The following is a 24,480-nucleotide window of genomic DNA, read 5'->3' on the forward strand; positions in this document are numbered from 1 at the left end:
GCCATTCCAAAGGAAGGAGCAAAAAGAGGCTATGTGAAGGCATCTGTTCCTACTCTTTGCTCTGGGCACTGGTGGACACAGGTGCCTCAGGGTGTCCCTAGGTGACTCAGCAGCAAGGGGTTGCAGGTCACCACACCTCATGCTGGGTCATTAGGGGAGCATGTTCTCAGACATGTTCTCAGACCCCCTTTTATGGCTGTTCAGGAGTCTCTTACACCTTCTGGGTACATGACAGGATAAGGGTGAGGATGTGCTGGAAGTGAGGAAGCATCCTGCCATGATTATGGGGTGGGGGTACATCTATACTGTTTTGGAAAGAGAAGGTGTACTCATGGGGGCAGGTGCAGTTTTGGGCTTCTGGCCTATTCCACCACTTTGTGAGCAGATGCTGAAAAAACAACAGGACCCCCTCTCCTGCACATGTGCTGTGTGCACTGCCCAGAGCCAGGGCAGCCCAGCTAGGGAGGGAAGATTAATTTGGGGTGGTTACAAATGTCTCGTGGAGCCATTCTGCAAGCCAGGAGGGAGGCCCAGGATGCAGAGATCCATTCACAGGGCTTCTGAATGACTAATGGCTATTGAGACATAATGTCCACCAAGTCACATCCGATTCTGTATTTAACGTTTAAATATTTAATTAATTAAATGTGCCAAATATTTAATTAAACACCATCAAAGCCACCAAGACATTCCACTGTGCATAATTCAAAGGCAAGCCAGCCTTCTCTCTAGGTTCTCCCCCTCCCCCTACAGTGGGATCAGTCCTTCTGTCTGAAAGGAAGATACTCAGTTTGAGCCCAATTCTGAGACTCAGGATACCGCATGATTGGGCACTGGTACATGTTTAGACATCAAGATGGCTGAGCTGTAGACAGTTCCCATGGCTCCCCAAACAGGTCTCCTTTTCCATCCCTTTCTCCTCCATCCCTCCTTCTCCTTTCCCCTCCCCCTCTCTTTTCCTTCCTTCCTTCCCTACACACACACACACACACACACACACACACACACACACACACACACACACACACATTCTTTAGCTCTGGATGGCCTGGAACTCTGATCCTCCTGCTTCAAGTACAAGATGACAGGTGTGTACTACCAGGCCTGGCTTCCTCCTCTCCTACCTCAGTAGATATCACTCACCCTCCCTAGGAAAATAGTACCATCTCCTTGCTTGGAGATCCACAACTTCTTCCCTTGTGTCTTACTCCATTCTTTTACTCCACTCTCCTCAAGCCTAGCCTATCAGTGAATTCTCACTATGGACACACACATTGGTTTTAGAATGGGCACATATGAGCTGGGTGTAGTGGCACAGGCCTTTAGTCCCAGCATTTGGGAGGCAGAGGCTGACAGATCTCTGTGAGTTTGAGGCCAGCCTGGCATCTATATAGTGAGTTCCAAGACAGCCTGAGCTACACAGTGAGACTGTGTCTTGAGAAAACCAAAACCAGCCAACTAATCTACCAAACAAACAAAATAAACGGGCACATAACCAAAACCCATCCAATCAACATGATCCTGGAACATCTGTGCTTCCAGTAGGAATGAAGTATCCTTTCTCCACTGGGATTTTTTTTCTTTTTTCTATAATGTAGCTGCTGGGGCATTTCTAAAAAGACTTACTTTATTACTTGTTTATATGCGTATGTCTATGTGCACAAGAGTGCCATACCTGAGGAGGCCTGAAGAGGGTGCAGGATCCCACTGGAGCAGGAGTTCCAGGCAGTTATAAGCTAGCTGCTCAGGGTTGGTGCTGGGAATGGAACTTGAGTCCTTTGAAAGAGTTATAGACACTCTTAACTGCTGAACTATCTCTCCAGTCTCAAAATGTAGCACAGGCTAAACATTGAACTCTTATGTAGCCTAGACTGGTCTCAAATCAGTCCCCCTGCCTCAGCCTAGTCCTGGGATGACAAACATGTCATCAGGCCCAGTGACTTTCAATTATCTAGCTGTAAATAATACCTGCCAGAAAAGTGTAGTTAGCTTCCCTGAATATGTCCTCTGTCCTTCAGAGTGGAGAGTTGTGGTCTTTAAAAAACATTTACTTGGGGGCAGGACATACCAGCCATGACTCCGAGTATATGTGGAGGTCAGAGGACAAGATGAGGTTCTCTCTCTACTATGTGGGCTCTAGGAATGGAAGTTGGGTCACGGGTCTTAGTGGTAAGTGCCCTTTCTGCTGAGCCATCTCCCCACTGGCCTGAGAGAAGTTAAGTGGAGGATACTTTTTACTCCTCTGCTAAGGAGACCAGATGGCTGCTGGAACTGCAGGGTCTGAGGATATCATCATTTCTTGTGTCCACTCCACTCTCCAGAGCTGCTCTCCTCTGCTTGGGTTCTGCTTCTGTGGGTTTCTGGTTGTTTTCCTGCTGGAGAAAGGGACTCCATGTTGACAATAGCCATACCCAAGGAAGTTTCAGTGGAGGAAGGAACTTCCTTCCCATTGGAAGCCCAGATGTCCCAGAATCCACTCTGATTGGATGGGCTTTGGCTATGCACACTATCCCTAAAACCATCAATGTGGCTGTCATAAAAATTCACCAATAGTATGGGTTTGAATTGGGGGGGGGGGGCGTCGAGTAAGACACTGAAATGCCTTTCATTGCAGTGGCTCCTTGAGCAAAGTAAAGGCTCTGTTCCCACAGGAAGAGTGAATGGATGTGTAGCACGAATTGTTAGAAGGTCTTTGCTGTGGGATGGTCTGTATGTCAAATGTGTTGCTGATTGGTCAATGAATAAATCACTGATTGGCAGTGGCCAGGCAGGAAGTATAGGCGGGACTAACAGAGAAAAAAAATTGAGAGAACAGGAAGCTGGGAGGGGAGACACTGCCAGCCGCCATCAGGACAAGGAAGATGTAAAGTACCGGTAAGCCACAAGCCACGTGGCAAGGTATAGATTAATAGAAATGGATTAATTTAAGCTGTAAAAACAGTTAACAAGAAGCCTGCCACGGCCATACAGTTTGTAAGCAATATAAGTCTCTGTGTTTACTTGGTTGGGTCTGAGCGGCTTGGGACTGGCAGGTGAGAGAGATTTGTCCTGACTGTGGGCCAGGCAGGAAAACTTTAGCTACAAATGGCGCCCAACGTGGGGCAAGAGTTTCCACCTAAAAACTGAGAAAAAAGATTCTAAAACAGAGCTAAAAACAGTTCCTAATTGTCTCTCTCAAATGAGCAGCAGCTGCTGGTTTGAGCTACTGGCGGGTTCCTATTGTGCGCGCTGGACCTGCCATATGGCGGGAATGAGGCCTCTACAAATAGCACATTAAGCTACATGGTGGATTTAGCCTTTACTAGTACAAAACAAAAAAAGAGGTTTTTGGGCTACACGCTGCTTGGATAAAAGCATAGAGACCCACGATAGCTCCCAGAGCTGGTGGAAAGCGTACCACCGCCATGTTGGGAAGCTGAGGTGGGCGGAGCCAGCAGCTACAGCTGCTGCAGCTTAAAGCAATAGATTCACAATAAGACAGATTCAGATGTAATAGTTTAAAATGTGTGTAAAAGATACGTAGGCTTGAAAGAGACAAAAAAGGTGATATATACAGTTATAAAAACAAATACATAGTTTTAAAAAGTAAAGTCTTTAAAGAGACAGTAAAATTAATATAAAAAATAAGCCACGTAGAGATGACTATTACACAGAGAGTCTGGATTGTGTTGTCTTTGGGATTCTTAACTACAGAGAGATATTTGATTGTAAAGAAAGCTGAGTTAAACAAATATACATATTTTAAAGGTACCTTGACTTCAAAATTTGGATATAAGGATATGTTACTTTGGAAAGGAGACTCTGCTTTTGTTTCCACAAAAAGCCAGAAGCTATGGATTTGTTCCAGATTAAGACACATCAGGTTTGACCAACCAAGACCCCCTGAAAGGTCTCCGATGACACCATGGCCCAGATGATCCAACATCCAGAACCGTTTCAAGGCAACTGGCTCAGATGATACAGCCTCACGGACTACTCCATGATCCTAAAATTTTCTTTGTTTCCCCAGAAGATACAGCGCCCCCCTCCAGCAGAAAGTAATAAGAGAAGCTACGCCCAAATTCCCAAATATACCAAGCTAACTTTGGAGATGTGTAAAGGTTAAAACCTTCCTTTTTAAGAAAAGAAAAGGGGAGGTGCTGTGGGATGGTCTGTATGTCAAATGTGTTGCTGATTGGTCAATGAATAAATCACTGATTGGCAGTGGCCAGGCAGGAAGTATAGGCGGGACTAACAGAGAAAAAAATTGAGAGAACAGGAAGCTGGGAGGGGAGACACTGCCAGCCACCATCAGGACAAGGAAGATGTAAAGTACCGGTAAGCCACAAGCCACGTGGCAAGGTATAGGTTAATAGAAATGGATTAATTTAAGCTGTAAAAACAGTTAACAAGAAGCCTGCCACGGCCATACAGTTTGTAAGCAATATAAGTCTCTGTGTTTACTTGGTTGGGTCTGAGCGGCTTGGGACTGGTGGGTGAGAGAGATTTGTCCTGACTGTGGGCCAGGCAGGAAAACTTTAGCTACAGGTCTTATTAATAAAAACAAACCCAGGAGCCAGATATTGGGGTGAACGCTGAAAGATCAGAGAAACAGAACAAGCTACAACCAACCTCACCTTGCCAATTCCTCAACTGATCTTGTTTCCTCAAACTGAAAGCTTCTGAGCCCTCACCCAAATGGATCTCAGCTGAACTGCTGCTCAAAAGCCTAAAAGCTTAAAAAGCCTCTAGTTTATGGTCTTCACGCCTTATATACCTTTCTGCTTCCTGCCATCACCTTTTGGGATTAAAGACATGTGTCTTTCCCAAGTAAAGATATGAGATCTCAAGTGTTGGGATTGAAGGTGTGTGCCACCACACCTGGTTCTGTTCCTAGTGTGGCCTCAAACTCGTGATAAAAGGCGTGTGTGCCACTATTTTCTGGCCTCTATGTCTATCTAGTGGCTGTTCTGTTCTCTGACCCCAGATAAGTTTATTAGGGTACACAATATCACCACATTTCCCCCTTTTTGTCTAAAATTAAAAAAAACTTATAATTAATACAAGAAAAACTATATCCAATAAGTATATACAATATATACAGTCAAGAATTACATTAACAATGTCTAGTCCATTAACATTTGACAGATTCAGACAAAAACTCCATTATATACTTTAACAATGTCCAGTCCATTAACATTTGACAAATTTAGCCAAAAAATTTCATTACTTATCCTATTTAAAACGAGTAGTTCCCTTTTAAAAGTAGATTCAATAATCTACCTTTTTATCTTATACTCATATTCTTTCTTTTTTCTTCTCTGAGTAGATTCAAAAATATACCTTTTATCTTATTATTTCTTTTTTTAGAGTAGATTCAATAATCTACTTCTTATCTATATCCTCTTTTTTCTTTTTCTTCTTTTCTTTAAACAAGAACCCTGAATCTAATCTCCTTTATTTAGCTTTTTCCCCCCGACCATTAACAATTAACAACTTGTAAACAACCATCATAAACAATGACAACATCCATAACTCAAATGACCAAAAACCACCCATCCCACCTCTTGGGAATGTGGGCATTGTTTTACTTCCTGCTTTCTGGGGGCAAAGACATCTTTAGGGGATCTTGAAAAGAAAATTTTTGGGTTAACTGTCAAGTCCTGTATCATCTGTCCAGTCTCTGCATAATGGAAAAGTGCGTGGCTTGTCTCAAGTCCTTGTTCAAGTAGTCTGTCAGGCTGGATCATCTCACCTAGCCACCTCGAAATTGTTCTGAGCAGTTTGTAGTCCAAAGCTGATCTGTGGCTGGTGTTAATCAGCTAAATGACTTTATCATAGTCTGTGTGGAATCATCGTTGTGGGACCATGTCATCTGTTTGGAGACTTTAAAGTCACTGTTTAGCGTGGTCATGGTTCCCTGAAGAATTTTTTTTCCCTCCTCTGTGGTTTGGAGCAATCACAGTCTGATAAATATCTGTCTCTCTGTACCATGAACGTTCTTCCCTAGAAGAGAATATCTTCACAGCAATTTCTCCCCACCATTTGCCTCACCAAACTTCTTGAAACTGACCTTTGCAGATGGTTTCTTGTAACATGATGGTCCTGGCAATTGTTCTCTGAACAAGCAGCGGTAAACCCTTAGTCTCCAGTAGCAGTGTCACCATCGCCACCAACATAATGAGAAGCAGCCAGCAACATGGAGCAGAAGCAGCTGCCTTCATGGTCCCGCTGCCACCATTTGTGACCTGGTCCTGTCTGCAGCTTCTCCTCACATGGATGTGAGCAGAAGACCATATGACACACTGCTCGGGGCCTTCCCTGCTCTGGGGATGTTACTATTCAGAAGGTACCCTCCAGATGCAAAATGTGGAGGCAAGGCCAGTGAAAGAAGGGAGGTATCATGGATAGATGATTGGAAAGGCACTGGAATTATCATCATTCATCCATTCCCCTCATGGGAGGCACTGCCATGTGAGCAGTGATCTAGTGTGGATTGGAAGAGAGGAAGAGGGGTCTGCCAGAGTCAGCCCAATGCACAGAGCACTGTGTACCAGATACTCTGAGAGATGGGGGCAGGTGCGAAGCCTGCACTCATGGGGAACAGTTCTGATCATGTGATTATGCCTCAAAGAGGGAGACAAGGTGGGGAAGGTCCTGGGTATGGGGATATTTGCTGAGAAGAATAATATTCATGGACCTAAATGGAAGAATTGAGAGTCATGTGATAGTTAATGTTGATCATCAACTTGGCTCAATCGAGTGAGGTCTTGGAGATCAGTAGACCACACAGTTGAGTGTGTTTGTATGTGTGTTTGCACAGACCTTCCCTGAATATGGGTAGAACCATCCAACAGCCTAGGGCAAGTCCTTGGGTGTCCTGTCTTAATCCTATCCTATCCTATCCTGTCTGTTTCTGCTTCTGTTCATTATGTAAGTGGCTTTGTTCCATCATGTGATCCTGCCATGATGAGTTTTACTTTGGGCCCACAGTAATGGAATCAGATGACTACAGACTAAACCTTAGAGTCCATGAGCAAAATAAATCCTTCCTTGCTGGATGTGGTGACTCCTGGCTGTTATCTCAGCACTTTGGAAGCAGAGGCGGGAAGATTGGGAGTTCAGGGTCACTCTTGGCTACATAGAACCTTTTGAGACCCTGTTTCAAAAAAAAAAAAATCCTTCCTCTTGTTTTTACAGGTATTTTTCCACAGTGTTGAAAAAGCTAAGCAACACAAATACTGATAACTGAGGATAAGTCAGGTGACTATTAATTAATATTTTATGATTGTTGTTTGCAATCTGACTCCCTCATATTTTAGTTATCTGTTGATTTAAGCAACCACATGAATTAGGAGCTTGAAACAACAGTGATTTACTATGTCTAATGACTATGGGTGGCTGGGCTTGGCTGGGTGGTTCTTTTCTACATGGTGTTGGTTGGCACCACATAACTTGGACTTGGATAGGGCTGGGATACCAAGATGGCACTGCTTTGTGTCTGGAACCTTAGCTGCAGTGACTAGGATAGCTGACTCAGTAAAGTTTGGACTTCTCTTATTGCAGATCCAGGCTCTATGAGACCAAATTAAAAGGTGTCAGTTTATTTGAAGAGACAGCTTGGTGTTGAGAGTTTCATCTGCTATTGTAGAGGACCTGAGTTTGGTTCCCAGCACCCACATAATGATTCACAACTGCCTGCTGATAGATTTCTGTACTCCAATAGTAGCTTTCTCTGCCTACGCAGTAAGCTAGGTCAAGCTGAATTAAAAAGTAAAAGACCAGGTGTATTTGAACAAAGCACTCCAAGGTGAGTCCTCCAGCCCCCAGAGAGGGAGGCAGGGGAAGAGGGCAGGAGAGAAATCACATGGCTGTTCTAGAGAAGGGGGCTTAAATACCCTGTAGGTGTGAGGCAATGACTTGTCCTCCACAAACTGGGTTTGTTTGTGCCCAATTATAAAGCTTTGGGTGGGAAATGGGGACCTGGCAGCCTTAGGGGAGAATCCACCACTTGGCGGTTTTTCTGAGAGGTCAGGGTTTGGAGAGAGAGAATTGGGGCCCGAGCTGGAGATTCCAGCTGAACATCTGTATCTCCAGGTCCAGGAGATCCAATGCCCTCTTCTGGCCTCCTCAGGCTCCTTCAAGCACTTGGTGCACATAAAACTCAGGCAAGCACACATACACAGAGATAAAATAAAATGAATAAATAAAATACATTTTAAAAAAAGATGCCAATTATCTTAAGGAGCAGAGTCAGAAATGGCCCAAGCCCATTTCTAAGACATTCTATTGGTCAAAGGCAGTTTAAATTGGGGCAGGGCATTTCACTTTTTAATGGGAGGGACACCTTGCCCAGACTGCTGTGGTTGGAACAATTGGCCAACATCTTTGGAGACATCTGCTATACTCTACAAGAGTTGTTTCACGGCAGGATGACTTTTTTTCTTTCTTCTCTCCTTTGTTCACTGATGTAGCCACAAAATGGATACTGGGGACTGTTTCCTAATGCAGTAGATATTCAATAAATACTTGGTGTTAAGTACAAATGTTGCCAACATTCAGTCCACATTCAGACCCATTCATGGACTCCTGGAATGAGCAGCATTTGTAGAGAGAGGGTGGGAAGTGATATCCCCACTTCCCAGCCTGTGGCACTCTATTTCACCTCTCCTCACATATGCACAGACATGCAAGGAACATGAAGGAGACCAAAATGAAGACAGTAAAAATAGACTTCATGGGTTCTCAGCCAGACTCTAGCCAGTGTTAATCTTTGTTTCTCCTTAATTCCTGCACCTGTAAAGTATGTGTGAGTGTCTCATGAGGAAACTGGGCTTCTCAGTTTTGCATTTTTACAGACTTTCTAACTACAGTTTTATTCCTTCATTTCTATATTGGCACTCTGTTGTCAGACCCTACTAGGATCTGGGGTACAGAGAAAAGTATGATTACTTCTTTTAGAGACACACAAATAAGCAAGCGTCTTAATCCATTTTCTGTTGCTATAACCCAGTTCCATGGCTCACAGCCTTGGTGGCTGGGAAATCCAAGTTTGGTCGCATCTGGCCGCTTCTGGTGAGGGATTTGCTGCTCCCGGCAGGGCTGAACAGGGCAGGGTTGGTGGCCTGTGCAGAACCTAAAGTCAGTCTGCTTTGGCGGCAAAGAATCCAGTACCACTAGAGGGCGCTCTCCTTCTCCAGTGATCATAGCCTCCGTTAACTACCCACCTTCCTTCTGTTGGGCCGTATTTCTCAACAAGGCTGTGCTAAGTTTTTAAGTCTCCACATCAGTTTTGGTAAGGATAAACCAAATACAAGCCACAGCAACAGGTGAATCCCCCAGCATATTAGGAGAGGGTAGATAACACCATCATCCTGAACCAAATCAGATGGGTTCAGTAGGCGTCCCTAACAGTTCTGGCCCTGACTGTCTGGAAGAATCCACCTGCATAGAGTGAAAATACTGACCTGTTAGATTTCAACCCTGGGACAAAAGGCAGAGGTGCCTACTTAACACATCAAAGTGGACGTTGCAGTCAGGTTCTTCCTTCATCCCTCTGTCCCTACTTATTTCAGGGCCCTCTGGCTGAAGTACCCACCCCCTACCCTGAACTCTCCAGGCCAGGGGGCTGGGCTGCTCTTTTCTGTGTAATCCAACCATTTTGGTTGCCCACTTTCTTTGTACCTTTGGCCTCCTGGCTGCTGTACCTGGTTCCCGTCTGTCCTCTTCCTTTTCCCTCCCCTCTCTCCCCACATGGCTCAGGATTGTGACCACTCTGGACTCTCCCAGATGTCCCTGTCCCTGCCTCTTGCTATGTTCTCCCATATATCTACAATCAACTTTTTCCTCCATCATACATAGGAACAGCCATGTTCCTTTTTTTCTTTTTTATTTCTTTTTTCATTCATTTGATGTCCCAGGGTGGAAACCTAACAACATCGAAGCCTCCAGCTCGATGATCCCAGTTTAACTGGGATGGAATACGGCCTGTGTTAATCTATTTTAGAAGGTTTCAGGCAATTTCATGTGCTTCAGAAACCTCTGGTTTGGATTTCCAGTTCCTGATAGAATTCCTGGTCTCCTCTTGGCTCTATTCCAGCATGCAAACGAATATGAGGGGCAACACTTTCTCTCTGATTTCCCTTCCAAATGGCCCTTCCTCTCCCACAAAGTCCAGGGAGGCCCCTTGCAGTAGAAAGCTTGAGAAGGGTCCCGTTAACCTCCACGGCCTCCCAGCCTGTACATACTTTCCTCTACCCTGCCCTGTGCCCCTCACCCCTGGAAGATGGAATTTAGCAGATTGTGTGGCCTGAGAGGACACTGCCAGCCCTGGGCAGAAGAGAACAATTACCAGTTTGCTCATTGCCAGCCCTGTAAGGGCTAGACTGCCCAAGACTGTTGTGTAGATTTGTCATCATTAGGAGATAAATATTAACAACCTTACCTACATGGTGTCCGGGCAAGTCACCCCCCACCCAAAAACAAAAACAAAAGAACAAACAAACAAACAAAAACAATACCTGACCCAAAGAGCCCGGGATCAAGGAGGAAGTGCAAAGCCAAAGCCCAGATGAGAGCAAAGCACTGAGGAAGGAAGTGAACTGTCTCCAAAAAGTAAGAATTCTCATGGAGATCCTTGGGGGTGCCTGCAGAGGGACTGTGAATGCCCTTTGTTATTTCCATTGTCAACTAGACACAAGGAAGTCTCAATTGAAGGATTTTCCAGATCAGACTGGCCTGTGGCGGTATCTGGGGGGAACTGTCATGGTTGGTTGGTGATTGATGTGGGAGGACCTAGCTCTCTGTGGGCAGTACCACCACCTCAGGTTGTCTTGGCTTGTGACAGCAAGGCTGAGCATTAGGCGCTTGCACACACACACACACACACACACACACACACACACACACACACATAGGCAGACATAAAGAGAAATAGAGACACACAGAGACAAATAGACACAAAGTGAGCAGAGACACACAGAGAGGGAGAGAGACAGAGAGACACACACAAAGTGAGACAGAGACACAGAGAGATACAGAGAGAGAGACACACACACAAACACACACAAAGTGAGACAGAGACACACAGAGAGATGCAGAGACACACACACAGAGAAGGAGAGAGAGAGAGACAGACAGACACAAAGACACACACACACACAGTTAGCATCACTCTTCCAGGTACCCGCCTTGAGTTCCTACCCTGACTTCCCTCAAAGATGGATATGACTTGAAGAGTAAGTTGAAATAAACCCTTTCCTCCCCAAGTGACTTTTGGCCATAGTGTTTATTACAGCAACCGAGAAGGAAGCTGAGACTGTAAGGAGCTGCGAACAGGAAGCCTTCTCTCCATTTGAAATTTAGCCCAGCCCAGCCTGGAGGTAACCCTGGAGGCAGATGGAGGATGCAGGGTTTGAGGCTACCTAGAGTTGTTACATAGGGAAACTCTGTCTCAAAACCCTAACTGTATTAGTGTTTTGTGTAGCTGTGACTGAGTACTTGACAACAACCACCTATAGGAGTGTCTTTCTTCTTTTTGCTGTGATAAAACACCCTGACAAAAGCAACTCAGGAGGAAGCGTTCATATTAGCTCACAGTTTCAGGTATCGTCTGTTACTGCAGTGACGTTAAGGCAGCAAGAGCCTGAAGCAGTTGGCTACACCACATCCATGGTGAGAAGAGAGCAACAAATGTGTGCTGCTGCCCACCACACTCTCCATCTTACACAGTCCAGAATCCCCTGCACAGGGAATGTGCTCACCCAGAGTGGGCGGATCTTCCCATTACAACCGAATCGCAATCAGGATAATTCTCTACAGTCCTGCTGAGAGGCTCCACTCCACATTCCACGGGACCTACAATCAGCAGCAGCCATGGAGGGTTTTCATCTTAATTTAGTTTCCAGGAGTATGGTCATCAAGTAGGGAAGAGAAGGCAAGAACCATGCTGCAGAGAGTCAGTAACAGCCACACCCTGAAGCTGGAAGGGAGGAATCAGGAGTAATATATCCTGGAGGCCCAGCCTTCATTCTTCCAGCAAGGCCTCACCTCCTAAAGTCCTACAGCCCCTCCCCCACAAATTGCACCAGCAGCCGGAAACAAAGTGCTCAAAATGAGCCTGTGGGGGAGCATTCCAGATTCAAATCATAGCACAAACAAAAACATAATAAAAGACCAACCGAATAAAAATAAATACAAATACAGTCAGTGAGTTCAGAGAATGAGATGTGCTGAGAAATGCAGGTGTCCTGGAGGTTCATGTGGAGCAAAGTCTCACCAGAGCACAAGAGAGAGACGGAGGACAAATCCTGGGACCTAACACTGGAAGGAGAGGGGCTTTAGAAGAAGAGAAAAGGGGAAATGTATAAAGGGAAAACAAGAGTTGAACAATTAATTAAAGAGCGTTTTCTGAGCTTCAGAAAGACTAAAGGGGCTGATAAAGTTCCAGGAAGGATTAATTAAAGAAAGGCATATACTTAGACAGACCCTGGTGTAATTCCAGAATTATGAACTCTCAGACAAAAGAGGGGCTACTTAAAAGGAAAGGAAAATTGGTCTAATGTGGTGGCACACATCTGTAATCCTAGTACCTAGGGAGCTAAGGCAGAGGAATTGTGAATTTGAAGCCAGTATGGGCAAGTTAGTGGGATCTTGTTTAGAAAAGAAAAGGGGAAGAAAGAGAAGAAAAGGAAAAAAGAGAAAAAGACAAGACAGAGGGAAAAACATCAGGTTAGTATTGACTTTCTCATCTGCTTCCCTGGAAGGTGGAATAACAGGTTGATCAGATTCCTGAGTGTCACGGACAGTGGCCCAAGAGTCATCCCTCCTTACAAGGTATCCTTTGCATACCAGGAAATGGATTGCCAGACGTGCTGGCTAGTTTTATGTCAACTTGACACAAGCTAGAACCATTTGGGAAGAGGGATCCTGAATTGAGAAAATGCCCCTGCTAGGCTGGCCTATAGGAAAGCATGTGCTGCATTTCCTTGGTTGATGATTGATGTGTGAGGGCCCAGCTCATTGTTGGTGGTGCCACCCGTGGGCAGGGGTCTTGGATGTTATAAGAAGGTGTGATGGCTAGGAAAACTCCATTTTTGTGCTAGGCACCCATTCTAAATTTCTTAAAAATAAGTTCAAAGCAACTCTGACTCTTTGCTCCCCTTGTCCCTTCCCCAGAATGATGTAAGGGCTGTGAGATAATTAACTGCTTGCTCTGGGTTTTGTAAACCCATTTATCGCTGTGTACCAGGGGGAGGGAGACAGCTACTCACCAGCTAAGGGGAGTAAAGCAGTTTTTCATGCAGCTGCAAATTCCACAGAGATGATGTAATCATGAGCTCCACCTTTAAAGCCCTTCTCTTAGCCCATTCTGGGTGGCACACCTTTGATTTGGCTTTAAGGCTCTTGTCCTGTTAGCAGTATTAATAGATTCATCTAATTATAATTTGGAGTGAGTTTGTGATCTGTTCTCAGTGGTTTTGAACTCTGTAACAAAGGCAGGCTGAACAAACCGTGAAGAGCAAGCCAGTAAACAGGTTCTTCAATGGCCTCTGTATTAGACCCTCCTTGAGTTCCTGCCCTGACTTTTTTTGATGATAGACTGTGATGTAGAAGTGGAAGTGAAATAGACCCTCTCCTCCCCAAGTTGCTTTTGGTCATGGTGTTTTATCACAGCAATAGAAACCTAACTAAGAGCTGGGCGGTAGTGGTGCACGCCTTTAATCCCAGCACTCGGGAGGTAGGTAGATCTCTGTGAGTTCGAGGCCAGCCTAGGCTGCAGAGTGAGTTCCAGGAAAGGCACAAAGCTACACAGAGAAACCCCGTCTCAAAAAAAAAAAAAAAAAAAAAAAAAAAAAAAAAAAAAAAAGAAAGAAAGAAACTTAACTAAGACACCAGAGGTTTCAAAGCATGCTGAATCTGTATTCTGTCTGAAGACAAGGCTGGGGAAGTGCTACATCCCCAACAAGGTGGACTGGGACTCTGAGAGAGAGCAGATCCTGACCTGGAGATCAGTTCTGAACAATACAGTCGCCAAAGGGAGGGATGGAAGGGCATCACCAAGGGAAAAGAAGCAAAGAAGCTAATGGCTTTGAAAGTAAGAGAAGCAGCCTGAAGGCAGGACACTGTAGGGAGGGATTGATCCATCTATGTCTAGTTTGACATAGGTCTTCAGACACTTAGATGATCTCTTCAAGAAGTGGGTCTTGGGGCCAGAGAGCTGATTCAGCAGTTAAGAGCACTTAACACACTTACAAAGAACCTGAGTTCGATTCCCAGCAACCACAAAGAAGCTCATAGCTATTTATAACTCCAGTTCCAGGGGATCTGATGCCTTCATGGGCACTGCACACACATGATGTACATACATACATGGAGCCAAAGTGCTCATAAAAATAAATTTTTTAAATTAAAAGCTATTGCTGTGGGATGTTCTGCATGGCAAATGTGTTGCTAATTAGTCAATAAATAAAACACTGATTGGCCATTGGCTAGGCAGGAAGTGTAGGCGGGACAAGGAGGAGAATAAACCTGGGAAGTGGAAGGCTGAGTCAGAGAGACACTGCCAGCCGCCATGATGAGAAACAGCATGTGAAGATGCTGGTAAGCCACGAGCCATGTGGCAAGGTATAGATAAATGGAAATGGATTAATTTAAGCTGTAAGAACAGTTAGCAAGAAGCCTGCCACGGCCATACAGTTTGTAACCAATATAAGTGTCTGTGTTTACTTGGTTGGGTCTGAGTGGCTGTGGGACTGGCGGGTGACAAAGATTTGTCCTGACTGTGGGCAAGGCAGGAAAACTCTAGCTAGAAGCTATCATCTTTAGTAAATATTGGATTATAAATGTTTTCCATAATATTTGGTTTCATCTCTCAGCATTCAGTGTTAATATTTTTTTTATTTACATTGTGTATGAAACTCCCCAAGTGGATTCACTTCAAGGAATCTTAGCTTTGTCTCTCAGTACAACAGCCTTGGATAATGGCAGTGTCCTTTATTTCTTTTAGAAAGTAGAAGACCCTGGTGGACAAAGATGTAGGATTTGAATAATGCAGTTAGGACCTTAATTTACGAGTTGAGTTTAATTAAGGTTAAGTGATTAACATTAATTAAGATTGTGAGTTTTACTCTATACTAGAGAAACGCCATTCTGCTGTGTCCCTTTCTGTCTCTCTGGATATCTCTAAACATCAAACAGGTTATTGTCTGCAAGGACAATCCTAGGCAGTGTGAATGAAAGCCACACTGTCTGATCATTTTCCAGTTAAACTAGAAAGAGCCAGCTTAAAAAAATGGCTCCTCATGTACAGCAACTATGGAAAACAATATGACGATTCCTCAGAAAATTGAGAACTGATCTACCTTAAGACCCAGCTATACCATTCTTGGCCATTTACCCAAAAGATGTCCCATTCTACCACAAGGACACTCGCTCAACTATGTTCATAGCAGCTTTATTCATAATAACCAGAAACTGGAAATAACCTAGATGTCCCTCAACCAAAGAATGGATAAAGAAAATGCAGTACATTTACACAATGGAGTATTACTCAGTTGTTTTTTAAAAAATGCCATCATGACATTTATAGGCAAATGGATGGAATTTGGAAAAAAGTCATCCTGAGTTAGGTAACACAGACCCACAAAAACAAACATGGTATGTGCTCACTCATAAATGGATATTAGCTGTTAAGTAAATGATAATCATGCTACAATCCACAGACCCAGAGAGGCTAAGTAACAAGGAGGGCCCTAGGGGGAACACGTGGATCTCCCTGGGAAGAAGAAATAGAATAGATTTTGTGGGTAGACTGGGGGCACATGGGGATGGGAAGAGGTAGAATGAGGTAGGGGTGGGAGGGATAGAGGGAGAGACTACTGGTAGATGCCTAGAATTGGGGGGCATTTGTGTGGGGTGATGTGGAAACCTAGTGCAGTGGAAACTCTCCGGAATCTTTGAAGGTGATCCTAGCAAGGACTCCTAGTAATGGAGGATATGGAACCCAAACTGTCCATCTCCTGTAACCAGGCAACTTCCAGTGGTGGGACTGGGACACCAACCCAGCTACAAAACCTTCGACCTACACTCTGCCTTGCCTGCAAGATGTACTGGGGCAATAGTGGTGCAGAACTTGTGGGAGTGGTCTAATTTGAGGCCCATGCCAGCAATGAGAGGAAGCCCATGCCCAACACTGCCTGGATTGTGGGAGCCCACAGAAGCTATCTAGTGAGACCTTACTCAGGGTCAGAGAATCTGAGCTTGCTTTACCCAGCAGGACTGTGTAAGCAGATGATTTGGTCACGGGCATGGTTACCAGGTGTTTGGAGGGTCTACACTTGGCTGTACAGTATTCTTTGATCTTACAAGGAGGAGGTCTTTTGCCTCTCCCCTTGGCATTTATAAAAAGCCCTTTTCAATAAATGATGAGACTGTTGGGTATTGACCCAGGCCTTCATGAAGCTATCCTGTGTCTCTGTCTTTCTTCTAATGGTCTAGGTCTCTCTTTCTATCTGATAGTTCCTCATTCCTCTCTCCTCCACCTAAGAACCCTTCAAAAAGTGGGAGCTGGACTCCCACACTGGATGTCCAGAAACTAAAGGCTGGATATTCCAGAGACCTAGGGTAGAACCAAACACTACTGGCAGAAAAAAAAAAAGAAAAGAAAAAAATCAATGAAATGATTCATAATGATGTTCTGCTATATACATAGATTGGTGCCTAGAGATGCTGCCTCCTGCAGCTGATGAGAGCAGATGCAGAAACTCACAGCCAAGTATTACGCAGAGAGAGAGCCCAGGTTGGAAGTCTTCAATGTGTCTGTCCCCTTAGAGCTTGAGGAACCCTGTAGATGAGGAGGAATTGTGGTGCCCAGAAGGGGTGAGGGCACCTGGAGAGCACAGCCTGTGGAATCAAGTAACCAGGGCTGATGGGGACTCAGAGACTGAAACGGCAATCACTGCGTCTACACAGGTCTGTGCTAGGTCCTCTGCATACATGTTATGGTTGTTGGATTGGTATCTTAGGGAGGGACTCCTGACAGCGAGAGTGGGGGTGTCTATGACTCTTTTTGCCTGTTCTTATGACCCTTTTCCTCCTACTGGGTTATCTCACCTGGCATTGATGTGAGGGTTTGTGTCTGGTCTAATTGTATCTTGTGCCATGTTCGGCTGATGTTCTGGGGAGACCTGCTCTTTTCTTGGGGGAGACTGGGAGGGGAGTGGATGTGCAGAAGCAGGGGAGAGAGTGAAGTGGAGGGGAAACTATGGTGGAGATATGTTGTATGAGAGAATAAATAAAAAGTTTTTTTAAAAAATGACTCCTCCCCAAGAATGAAGAACAAATTTGTGATCATTGAAAATTAAGCAGCTTCCTTAATATCTGGGTCACAATAAGAATTAATGACAACTTTACATAAAAACCTAACAATGCAGGCAAAGTTTCAATCAAAGGAAAATTTACAGTAAATAATACAAACAGAAAAAATATTTCAGTTTTTCCAGGTTTTTAGAGACGATCTTACTATATAGCCCAAGTTGGCTTATAATTTTTTCTTTTTTTCATTTTATTTACTTATCTGTATGTGTATGAGTGTTTTGCCTATATGTATGTCTGTGCACCACATGTGTACCTGGTGCCTGTGGAGGCCAGAAGAGGTGTTGGATCCCTTGGGACTGGAATTACAGTTGTGAGCCACCATGTAGGAACTGGGAATTGAATCCAGTCCCCTGCAAGAGCAACTTGTGCTCTTAACTGGTGAGCTGTCTCTCCAGGACTAGCTCCTCCCCCCTCTTCTCTCTATGCCCTCTCGTATTTTTATTTGTATGTTGTTTTACCTGCATGTTTGTCTGTGTACCACGTGTGTGCAATGCCAGTGGAGGCCAGAGGAGGGCATCAGATTTCATGGAACTAGGATTACAGATGGTTGTGAGTCACTGTGTAGGTGCTGGGAATGGAACCCAGATCCCTTAGAAGAGAAGCAAGTGCTCTTAGCCCCTGAGCCATCTCTCCATCCCTGGTCTCTAACTCTTGGTCTGGCTCAGCCTTCCAAGTCCTGGTGTTACAGGCATGGGCCACCAAAATCAACTTGCTTACATAATTTAGGAGATTAGAAAAAGAAGAGTAGAGAAGGCCACACACAAAGCAACAGTAGGAGCGAATTAATAAATACAAAAATTTTCAAATTAGAAAAACCGAAAACAATATAGAGACAAATGAATACAAATTGTGTGTGTGTGTGTGTGTGTGTGTGTGTGTGTGTGTGTGTGTGTGTGTGTGTGTTTTAACTGAGTTTCTAAGACAGTTCAGTGGGTAACAGCACTCATCACCACAGGCCTGAAAACTGAGTTGGCTCCTAGAACCCACGTACAGGGGGAAGGAGAGAACCAACTCCACAAAATTGTTTTCTGACCTCGACAAACCTGCTATAGCACACATATATGCATGCACATGCGCATACAACCGTGTGCCTATGGCAGCACACTTTAGAGTCAGGAATAAAAGGGATCATTTTCGAAGGATTGGTAACTATATCAGAGCTGACCAAAAACCAGAGAAGAACCAGAATGGCGACAGATGGTTTGCCATCCAGACACAGTATATCTGTAAGTCACTCTTTTAGTCTTCTTTGAATAAAGTCTGAAAGTGGTCTCCTTTCAAATGCTAAGACTTTATGGTTAATATTCTTTAATTTAAAGATGTATTATTATTTTTTATTTTAAGTGTATGAATGTTTTGTCTGCAAGTATGTCTGTCTGCCATGTATGGTGCTGGTGGAGGCCAGAAGAGGACATTGGATCCCCTGGAGCCAACAGTTGTATACTGCCATGTGGGTGCTGGGAATTGAACCTTGCTCCTCTGGAAGAGCAGCCAGTGCATTTAACCACCATTGCTCTAGTCCATAATATTATTCTTTATTAAGTTCTGGGTTCTGTGGTCATTGTGTAGGGGATTCCATCTCCCCATTTCCATCCCTGACCGTTTATTGTGGTTATCAAGAAAAGCCATTCATCTTCATCTATTTATTTGGAATAAAAAAATCTTATCAAATCATCTTTAAATTTAAAACCATTAAAAAAAATCTTTAGCACCTGCATGAAAACATAATTCTCTGTGGCTCTACTGACAAGCAATACCATGTGGAACTCACAGCCAGCAAGGACAGGACCTCAATCCTATGAAGATATGAATGAATTTAGAGGCAAAGTCCCTTTCCCCCACCATCCTTGCCAGCACCTTCAGATAGGAGCCAAGGCCTTGACTTCAGCCTTTTAAAATACTAAGAAAGAATTCTGTGTATAGAATTGTGAGGCAGGTAGACATCATTCTAAGCACTGAATCCATGCTAATTTGCTATTGTGGGGATAGAAAACTAATATATGCCCAGAGAAATAGACTCAGGTACTGGGGATGTCTCAGCCGTTAGGAGCACTTGCTGTTCTTGCAGAGGACACAGGTTTGATTCTCAGTACCTACACGGCAGCTCACAACTACATGTAACTTCAGCTCTAGGGAATCTGTTCTCTTGGACTCTGCAGGCACCACCCATATTCAGGGCTGGTATTTTGTTTTATTTCAACTAGCCCTTCCTTTTCTAAGGACCACAGAAGACTTGTAATATGCACACAGAATACTGCAAAATTGGTACAGTTGGCTCCCCAATTACAACCAGAGAAGCCTCAACTTCTGCCCCAAAGTGGTGGCCTAGCCTAGGTTGGCCTACACCAGGTGGGCAGTGGAGTAGATTAGTACAAGTCTGACAGGTCCCCAGTTTCTTGCAGCCCAGCCTCCCTCTTGCATGGAGTCATGAGGGTTGGGCATATGTGCACTCTTGGCTAGGTGGGCTTTTTATGGCATGGCCAGAAGGGGTCTTACTAGTGTGAGGTTTGTAATGCTCAGGATGAAGCTCTTTTTTTTTTTTTTAAGCCCCTTAAAGACTCTATAGCTGTGACATATCTCTAATGTCACTGACTAAAAGGTTCAAGTCCACTTTTTTTCTTCTATGCCCCTTTCTCTTTCTCTGACTTACCCCTCCCTGCGTGCTTTCAGTTCCCACCTTGCTTCGGTTTCTCTCTCTGTGGAATGGAGTCCAGGGCACGCATGACTCTCAGTCAGTTCTTCTGGGGCAGAGGATTCTATTCTGGCTCTGCACTGATGGTGTTTGGCTCAGGATGGCCAATGGTTTGATCTCCAGGAGTGCCGAGTGAGCCTGATCTACCCTTTCTACAGCTCCTCACCTCCCCCACCCCTTGCCCAGTACCCATAGTAATCTCAGAAGCCCCTGGGACCTACATGTATTTGGCCCTGTTCATCATTCACAGCGCTGCGGGCCAGACCTAGGCTGTTTTAAATGTGATGGCCTACCTGGGCGTTGGAACCGGCAGGCCCTGGTCTGCCATGTGCCACTGTCGGAAGTCAAATAGGGTGACGCCTGCGGGGAGATGTAAGATGGGCAGGCGGGAGGGTACGTTCTAACCCGCCTGGGTAGGAAAATCCAGCCTCTTTTTGCAGCCCAGCGCTCGCCCACGCTGGTTCTCCGCAGGGGCTGATTGCTCGGCGGGCTCCCTAGCTGCAGCCCAAGCCAATCAGTGTGTGCGCGCCGCGAACAGCAGGCGGCGGCCCGCTGAGGGCGGGTGGGGTGAGACGCGAGGAAGTCTCGGGGGCAGCAGAGCTGCTGGCCTTGGCAGCACAGCTCCCGGGAGTGCACCGCGGGTGGGCTCCGCAGGTCCGGCCCGGGCAGCGCTCCCTCGCGGTCACTGGATCGTAAGGCATCTGCTGCCATCTGGTGGCTGCGCTCCTGCAGGTGCGCCATCAGCGCTTGCAGGCCCTGCTCATAGCTGCACCCAGAGCCTCTGGAACCACACAGTGTCCACGCTGCCACCTCTTTCCCTGCTTGGGATTCTCCTGGCAGAGTGAGAAAGCAAGCATCCCCAAGAAGGCCATGTGTACAATGGTCGGTGTACAGACATGGGAGGCAAGCTCGGTATGCCCCAGCTAAGTAGCAGGAGGCAGGGCCTTTCATCTCTCTGAACCCCTTTTATTATTCTGTAAGTTGGAGTTGATAGAACTGCATGCCTTTTGAAGCCTTTGTAATGATCAGCTGGGTTGATTCAGGTCAAGCCTCGGGTCAAAGCATGCTAACTGTTATTGGGTGTCTTAGAGTTACTATTGCTATGATGAAAAACCATGACCAAAAGCAAATTGGGGAGGAAAGGGTTTATTTGGCTTACATTTCCACATCGCAGTCAAGCACTGAAGAAGTTCAGGACAGGAACTCAGCCAGGGAAGGAACCTGAAGGCAGAAGCTGATGCAGAGACCATGGTGGGGGAGGCGGTGCTGCTTACTGGCTTGTTCATCATGGCTTGCTCAGCCTGCTTTCTTACAAACCTCAGGGCCAACAGCCACAGGATGGCACCACCCACAGTGGGTTGGGTCCTCCCCTATCAATCACTAATTAAGAAAATGCCCTACAGCAGGAAGTTATGGAGGCATTTTCCTCATTGAAGTTCTCCCCTTTTAGTTAACTCTAGTTTGTGTCAAGTTGACATCAAACACTGGGGTAGACTGCAGATAGCAGGCATATGCAAGGCATAGAATGAAACACACAGACACAGGCACAGGCACACACACCAGATGAGTGTGCTCACTGGTCATGTCATGGATTTTCACTTTTTCCATCTGTAAAATGGGAATACCAATGCTGGCTTCCACCCCTAGGTTGGTTAACTAATAACATGGCTCTACCACTCTGAGGACAGATCTACTGGTTGTCCTGGGTCTCCTAGGTCTTCCTTCCAACTATAAGCTGATTCTCAACCAGTTTGCAAGCTCTCACAACTGTGTCCAAACCTTGAGACTCTGTCTCCTGCCTTATAGATAAGGCTTATTCTCTGTCTCCAAACCCTCTCTCCAAGGTCACAGACTAAAAGATCCAAATATAGAACAGATCATTTTCTTTGACCCTTTTCAATGTGGCCCTACAGGAGCAGCTGCCTCACTCCCTCTAATAAGACATGGTAAGAGGACTCAGGTGGTAACGGTGCTTGCCAACCAAGCCTGATGGTCTAAGTTTGATACTCAGGATCCACATGATGGAAGGAGAGGAGAGACTTCCTTTTCTGACCACATATGCTCTGTGGCATACACACAAACAATGAATAAACGTAATAAAAATGTTAAAAAGATGATAAATTGAAGGGCAATAAACAACTCTTAAAAAAGGAAAGTGATCAGGTGTGGCGGCACAGGCCTGTGGTCCCAGTATCCAAGAGGCTGAGGCTGGAGCATCGAGAGAGAGAGAGAGAGAGAGAGAGAGAGAGAGAGAGAGAGAGAGAGAGTTCTGCAAGCAGCTACTGTCCCAGAGACGTGCTAGGCTGGCTGCACACAGTTCCAGCAGGCACACAGCTGCCATGGCTCTCAGCATGTAGCAGGAGGAGGGCTACAGAGCCGGGTGTGACAGCCAGGTACATTCTGGAGGAAGGGGGATGTCTCAGCAGTGGCAGTGCATAGTGCTCAGCCTGTGGAAACGCCAGCTCCAATTCAAAGGTATCAAATATTTGCTTAGCTGTTCAACATTTCTTCAAATAATATACTCACAACTAATTCATATCTAGACTCGACGTCTTCATCTCTCTCAAGCCTCCCTCCTGGATTAGCTGTCTTGTCTATTCTGGGAGAAAATTGCCCTACATTCTAAAAATAGGCATTGGAGCCCGGACACCGGCATGTACCATCAGAGAAGACTTTATTTATTTATCTTGAGAGCTGTCCTCTGGGGACAGCTGCAGCTGAGCCTAGGGACACATTCATCAAACAACTCAGGTACATGGAAGAGGCTGAGACCACTAAGGTCTATGCTGCTTGCTGCCTTCCAAAAGAGGCCAGGCTCTGTTCCTGAGGGTGTCCTTTGACATTTGGGCAGGGTAGTGCTTCTTAGAGACAAGATCCTCTCTTGTCCAAATATGGCTCCTTTTTTCCCCTTGGGGGTTAGAAGCCCAGGATGTCCCTGTAGCTTCCAGGACCCAGCAGAAATGAAAGCATGCTTATGATGAGGACTTGAAAAGTAGGGGCAGACTCTGGGTCTAATGGGTACATAGAGGAGCTATGACCCATAAAGTTAGAGCCCAGGGAATGCCTAACTTCCAGCTTTGCCCCTACCTCAGTCTCTTCTTGGTACTCACATGGTCCAACTATCCAGAAAGTTGAAGGGAGCATCCACGTGGGAGTGTCTGCTTTTGGAGGGAGGTGTAAAGAGCAGGTAGAGAAGGGTACAGAAGGGCATACAGGCCTTCCGCTTTCATCTGTGAGCCTCCGGCCTGATTCCTGATCGTTTGCAAAGACTCTGGCAGCTCTGTTCCCAACCTGGAGGTCTGCCCACCGCCTCCCGAATTACACAGAGGGAGCCAGGCAGCTCCCTCTAGGGACCTCACTACATCCTGGCTTTTTCTGTCATACCCTCCACACCTCGTCCGTCCGTGTTGCTCTAAGTGAAACCAATCAGGAGTTCATTCCCAGCTCCCCGGCTCCCTGAGCACCACCAAGCCCTTATGGTGAGCTCCTACTGTGTGCCCAGCTCCAGAGCTGAATCCTGTCAGTATGCAGTCAGTCCATCATTCAGCCAGTTAGTCTGGGTAATTACTTCACCAGGGCTCTGGCATTGACCCCACAGCCGCAGAAGGCAAAGCCTTTGCTTTTGACAGAACTGTGTTTTGAATTGCCATCTTCCTGCCTCAGGCTCTCATCCAGCTGGTGTTAAATGGAACAAAATCCCCCCCAAATGAATAGTGTCTTAGGAGGTATGTCCACTTTTGGGATAACTCCCAGTATCGGTTTTCACCCAGTTACAAAAAAATTCCTACTCTCCTAATCTCATATATGCAGCCAGCTAATGCAAAATGAAATTCCATGTGATTTTTTGCTTATTTTTAAGTCCACTGGGCACATCGTGGCTGATCAGTGCTCTGACATTTTTCTTCCCTCATTAAGAAAGATGCCCCTTGTGAGTTACCTGTGCTTGGTTCAGAGCAGAAAATAAATATCGCTGGCATCCACTTTCCTGTTCTCTCTGGGTGTAATTAAGAAGAAGGCACCTGCAGAAGAGGGAAACAGAGTGGAAAGCAGGCTAGTGGCTACCGTTCACAAGATCTCCTGCATGGGGTGGGGCAGGCAAGTCTCCAGAGAGCTATGGAATCAGGGCACAAACTCTCCCACTTGCATCAGTGGCTCAGTCCAAATATGGGGGAGGGGATACAAAGCCTGCCCGAGAGTGCCAGTCTGTGGCTGAAACTTTAAGAGTGATAAGGAAATGAGGAGATGGGAGATCTATAGAATGCTCAGCTCACTATGCCCCTGCTTTATCTTCTGGTCCTTAATTTCTAGGTGGAATTTTTAGCTCCCAGGGGTGGACTGTTTTCTTGTCTGTCCCATATCATCCGAACACAGAACAGGGCTCTAAGACAATGAGTAAAAATGCTCATCGCCACCCATAGGTAATGTCAAAAGGT

At 45.5% G+C, this 24,480-nt stretch overlaps 1 long non-coding RNA gene across 2 annotated transcripts in view; it reads right to left on the reverse strand.

Moving 5' to 3' along the window:
• The window catches only part of LOC128125457 (uncharacterized), a 48,187-nt gene extending 27,481 nt beyond the window's left edge, over window positions 1–20,706 (reverse strand). Inside the window, exons 1-2 of one of the 2 annotated variants that reach the window (XR_008223164.1) lie at window positions 20,341–20,706; window positions 2,069–2,375 (exon numbers count right to left, since the gene is read on the reverse strand). This is a non-coding gene — a long non-coding RNA (uncharacterized LOC128125457). Of the gene's footprint in view, window positions 1–617; window positions 2,376–20,340 lie in introns of those variants that run through there. The other variant, XR_008223163.1, reaches the window with a different exon arrangement.
• Between the last annotated feature and the right edge of the window lie 3,774 nt (window positions 20,707–24,480).

This window comes from Peromyscus californicus, unplaced genomic scaffold (genome assembly GCF_007827085.1).
Source record: "Peromyscus californicus insignis strain IS unplaced genomic scaffold, ASM782708v3 Scaffold_4__1_contigs__length_199733344, whole genome shotgun sequence".
In the NCBI taxonomy this organism is placed as follows: Eukaryota; Metazoa; Chordata; class Mammalia; order Rodentia; family Cricetidae; genus Peromyscus; species Peromyscus californicus.